This window comes from Cyanistes caeruleus, chromosome 1 (assembly GCF_971803275.1).
Source record: "Cyanistes caeruleus chromosome 1, bCyaCae1.hap1.1, whole genome shotgun sequence".
Lineage (NCBI taxonomy): Eukaryota > Metazoa > Chordata > Aves > Passeriformes > Paridae > Cyanistes > Cyanistes caeruleus.
Window position 1 is genome coordinate 8,347,568 of NC_141701.1, and position 5,103 is coordinate 8,352,670.

At 39.6% G+C, this 5,103-nt stretch overlaps 1 long non-coding RNA gene across 1 annotated transcript; it reads left to right on the forward strand.

Moving 5' to 3' along the window:
* The first annotated feature begins 1,097 nt into the window (after positions 1-1,097).
* On the forward strand, positions 1,098-4,292 carry LOC111925228 (uncharacterized). Its single transcript, XR_002862127.2, has 2 exons — positions 1,098-1,181; positions 2,067-4,292. It is a non-coding gene; the product is annotated as an uncharacterized LOC111925228 (long non-coding RNA).
* Positions 4,293-5,103: the final 811 nt, after the last annotated feature.

Below are 5,103 nucleotides of genomic sequence, written 5' to 3' on the forward strand. Positions count from 1 at the left end.
TGTGCAGCCCCTCAGCTTTAACAGATGGAGTTGGGGGAATTCCGATTATTGAACTGGGAAAGGGGTCGTACACATTTTTTAAGGTATTGCCAAATCCCAGTTTGGATAATTGCAGTGAGTGAAATGTAAATAAAAACTTAAATTGTAACAGTGACAATTTCTTATCTTGAACAGTTAAAGAGGATCCTAGGAAAACCCCCACTTAATATGTGACCAAGAGTCGTTGTCAATAAAGAAATTTCACAAATACACTTAAAATTTATCAGATCCCAGTATTTTTAAATCATGTAATTATATTACTGACTTCCTCTCTACAATGAAAATTTATCAGTCCAGGTATAATTTAAATATTCAGAATGTAAAGTGATCTAAAGTGCTTTCCCTCTACCACCAGCTGTATTTAGAGATAGAAAGAATAGGAATTGATATGAAACATTATTTAGACGGATGGAATGGCCTGGCACCGCTTTTGGATACACAGAACATATCATCTGAAGTTTCTGGATGCTTTTAATCACTCATGGACCTACCTGTTCCTGCTCTGGGAAACAGAAGAAAGCAGCATTTTCTGAAGGCACTTCAGCAGCCTGAGGATCTCAGCTGCCCTCTGAGGATACCTGTCCCTTTTCATTCCCAGGGAGGTAGTTTGGAACAACAACAGGAACAAAAGCATGCATGGACAAATCTGAGCTTTGAGCAAAAGGAGCAAAACTCCTTCTCTGTGGTTGCTGCAAAGTCTGTGTGGTCCCTGAATGTTGGATCATGACAAATGGGAGGCCTGACACATTTAGAATGAGTTGGCAATCAACCTTTGTGTGTATAACTTTTCAATAGGCATGTAGCCATAGGGAGTGCTCAAGATAAATAATGACATATTTGTGGGTGCAGTGCCCTGGGGGGCTCTACATTGACCCAAGGGCAACTTTTAATTGGGATGAACCTATTCCTCCTTTGTCTTGAAACAAGGACTCTGTTTGTCTTCTCTGAGGCCCTCACACTCTTGTGTTCTGTAGTTTAACAATAGCCCTTACTGTTGAGGGTTTACTATGTCATAGTTTGGCCATGGTAAAAACTGGAATGCATAATCCACTACAGCCAGTTGTTTCACTCTACAGTGCCAAAACAAAGCTTGGATTGTGGTCAGAGTAAAGACTCAGACCTGGATACGTTCTCAGACCAGAGTAAGTGCCCGTGTAAGCAAACAGGAGATATGCACTTAGCATTTTGGAAATCTGGGGCAGAGGGCAGGAGAAAAAATTGATTCATTCTGTGTTCCTCTTGATCATCCCTTCTCTGTTTCTTCTTGTTTTGTTTGTCTTTCCATATGTTTTGGCATAAGAGTGAACCAATTTCCCTTCCTAGGCCCTCAAGAGGGAACATCTTCTATCTGACAAAGAGAACCAACTCAGCCTGGGCATATTCCAGCAATTTCCAATTAATGTTGAAGTTCCAATTAATGTTGGAATTCCAATTAACATTTCCAGATGGAGATAAGGGATCTGAATAAACATGTGAACATGTTGCTTTTCATTGCAATTCACAATTAAGCCTCTTAATAATGTTCATGAAGAAATTTTGGTGGGAGTGGAAGACAGTGAGATAGTACCTGTTAGAAAAAGGAAATTGGCTGCAGAATGGAGTGCAATGCTCCATTCAAAGTAGATCTCATTTTGCCAAAGCCATTTTTCATTTTTTCATATCCATTCCTGCCTTTAACCACTCATTTCTTCCCCCTTTTTCTAATGAAATATTACGGCAATAGAGTCAAACCAATATATAGGATTTTTTTTTTGTTTTCAAAGGCAAAACAAGAGCATGCATATTTTCAAGTGACATTCTGCTGTGACTAAAGGATTTGTCATCTGCTGGGGGTGCTAATTAGGGGTAATTTCATTAAGATTTACCTGCCAATATATTTTGTCTTCCAAAATAATATATTTGTTTACTTTGGGAATCTCACAGCTTTGTGGATATAAAGACACTGGGAATGAGGGTAAGATGTGGCAGCTCTCTGCTCAGGATGGCACTGTCAGTAACACTTGTCTTTATCACTTATCTTTGAACAGGACTGTGAAAATTCCAAAAGCCTTTCAGCAGTTTTAAAAAATAAAAATGGGAAGAAAGCAGAGCTAAGAAAAACAAATTATCTGAATATCTGAGCAGAGAGAGTAGACCGTGGAGATTCCAGAGCGTGGCCAAATTACATCACTATTAACTGTGGCAGGATCCCAAAAGCAACAAAACCAACCAGACAAAATTCACTAGATTCAATAAAAGGGAAGAAATTAAGTGGTCACAAAACATGCTTTGCACTCATCGATATTTGAGCATGTATATCTCCATATGTTAAGAAGACTTCCAGCTCTTGCATTTTTGGTATTTCTCTAGATGAATTCAATCCCATACCACACTGGAAAAGGAGCTTACCAAACACACTGAGACAAAACGTTTGCAGCAAGGAAATAGCAAGGCTTTGTCGCTGCACTGAGACATAAATAAGCAAGGCTAAAACCACAGAAGCTGTATATTTTTCCTAGCTTGCCATCATGTATTTTTAGATGTAGACGTGCCATCACTCCATTTTTAGATGTCTTCCACCTCATGGAATTCACATGATTCCATTAGACTCCAAGGCTATCACTGTAGGTCAGGAAGAATCAAATATCTTAGAGTGAGATCCACAAGATCTATCTTGCTTCAGTTTTCCAGAAGGATGTGAACATTCCTCCTAATGGGTGTCAAACTGAGACAGCGTCACAGCTCTCCAAATGAAGGAGTTTATCTTGGGGTTTCAGGGAGGGACTTTCCACAGTCACTCTGCACCTTTTCCTAAAGCACAGGAGAATGTGTACAGGAAGTTCATCTTCCTTTATCCAATATGACACTTTATCTATGAGACTGAAAAAACAGTAGTCTAGTTGTACACTCCTTGTTCTACAAAAAAAATGGAGGGATGATAAACTGAGAGTGTTCCACTCTCAATGACAATCTGGATCCAGTCTCTCCTTTGCACCCCTGCTGTGTCAATTCATCTCCTGCTCACTAGAGGGTGGATGTCATCACTGGACTGTAGTGACACTTGGCATGCATTAGATATGAGATTCTTCTGCCTTAGTGTGGATGTTTAGAAAAACACAAGGGACCCAGTCAGCCCAAGCTCCCATTAGTGTTAAAAGGAAACAGAGTAGTGGATCTCAGGTGCCACCTCATCTTAAGGTGGATGCATAAAACAGATTCAATAAAATCACATCCTGAAAATACCTATTTCTTCCAATTGACTGAGGATGACCCTCATGAGCTCTGATGGATTTATTCATGTGGGAACAATATCTCTAAAGTATCACATTTTTTTACTGTAGATCCATAGTTTCACAAGCAAAATATTCTTGAGAACTGACCTCAGACTCACAGAGAGTACAACTTTCTCAAGTCTGTTTTTTGTTCTCCCACACAAGAAGGTATTTTTGTAAGGAACTGACTATGTGAATTTGATAGTTTCTGAATAAATAGTTCACAGTTTGATATTTTGGAGAGAGTTAATCTCACCAAGAGAACCCTTTATTGCCTGTTCACAATAGCAGGGTGGGAGATTTTCCTATCCAAAGACTCAGTGCACTCTACTACATATTAAAATATGTATGTATCCCATGCAAGAAGAGAACAGTAGTCATATTTTAATGGTAAAGTGTGTGAAACAGAAAACAGTTATAAAACTTGAGCAGAGTCACAGTGTCAACAGTGAGTGGGCAGAGATAAGCAGGCACTAGAACCCTCTGGCGTTTATGAACTCAAAACTTCTTCCTCCTGTTGATCAAGGAAGTCGGGGGCTTTTGTCATTGTAACTGAGCTCTTTTAAATGCCTTGCAAGTCAGGAACAGAGAAGCAATTCCTTAGAAACATGACTCTATTTCTTTTCTGTTATAAAAAATCTACCCACATTCTTCAGAAGCAGGACAACTTGTCCAATGCTGTTTGCATCACCATGGAGTGCTTGGCAGCCATCAGCATTTTGGAAGCACCTCAGCAATGTACATTTGGAAACACTTTCCACCACAGGTTTTCTCTTTCGTGTACATTCTTGTCATTTGATATATACTGGAATATCAAAAGATGTGAAATAACTCATCCAAAGATGATACTGCTACCTTTAATTTATCCTTTACACTGAATCCCAGAAGAGCAACTTGAAGAAAAAATGTGGAGGTGTCAGGTTATTAAAGCATATTGTCTTTCAAACTGTTTTTCCTCTCTTTTGCAATTTGCAAATCCTGTTAATAAAGGAGGTATTAAAAGCAGTCAGTCTGATTTCCTGAAGAGTAAGATATTAATTATTCAGATCAAACTCCTTGAAGAACAGATGAGGTCAGACAGAAACAAGTGCAAGGGGAAGAAGAACTAACTGTGTCAAGGCAACGTGCAGAAAATGAGGATGCCTGTATTTCTGAAGGCAAATGAAGTGATGTCTTCAGTAAGAGAGGTGGGACACTGACCCCACAAATGCCTTCCCTGCCCTACCCCCAGGTTATCTGATGGGCTTTCTTACCTGGAATCGTGGGAAGTGACACATGTCATACACATCAAATTCCTCCATGCTCCTGCTTTATGTACTAAACCTATTTGAAGTCGTTTGATACATGCCATCAACTCTAATAGCCCAAGGAATTTGGGTTTCATTGTCCTGTAAGTGCTCTTTGCCTTTTCTACCTCTTTTTATGATGCTTCATTTTAAAGCACCTCAAATAGTCTATGAATTAAGCAAACTCATCTTATTAGAAGAGTCTCCAGGGTGCCTTCAGTACTTCAGCTTCTAACTTCAGACCCTGGACACAATCAATGAATGAATCAATAATAATCAATGCACAGAGCATTTCAGCAGGATTAATGACTGGCTGGGAGGTGCTGATGGGCAGAAATTAAGTCAAGGGCCATTAATCCCTGCTGGTCATTTGGCTCCAGGCAGCGCTTTGTGCCAAGGTCATTACTGCTATTCTAAGAAAAAAGTGAAAGGAAGCTGATGTCGGCACATGGATATTTTTAACCTGGCTTTTGCAGAGTCAGTGGCTCCTTATGACTCTTTCTATTAAATGTGAACCCCCTTCCAAC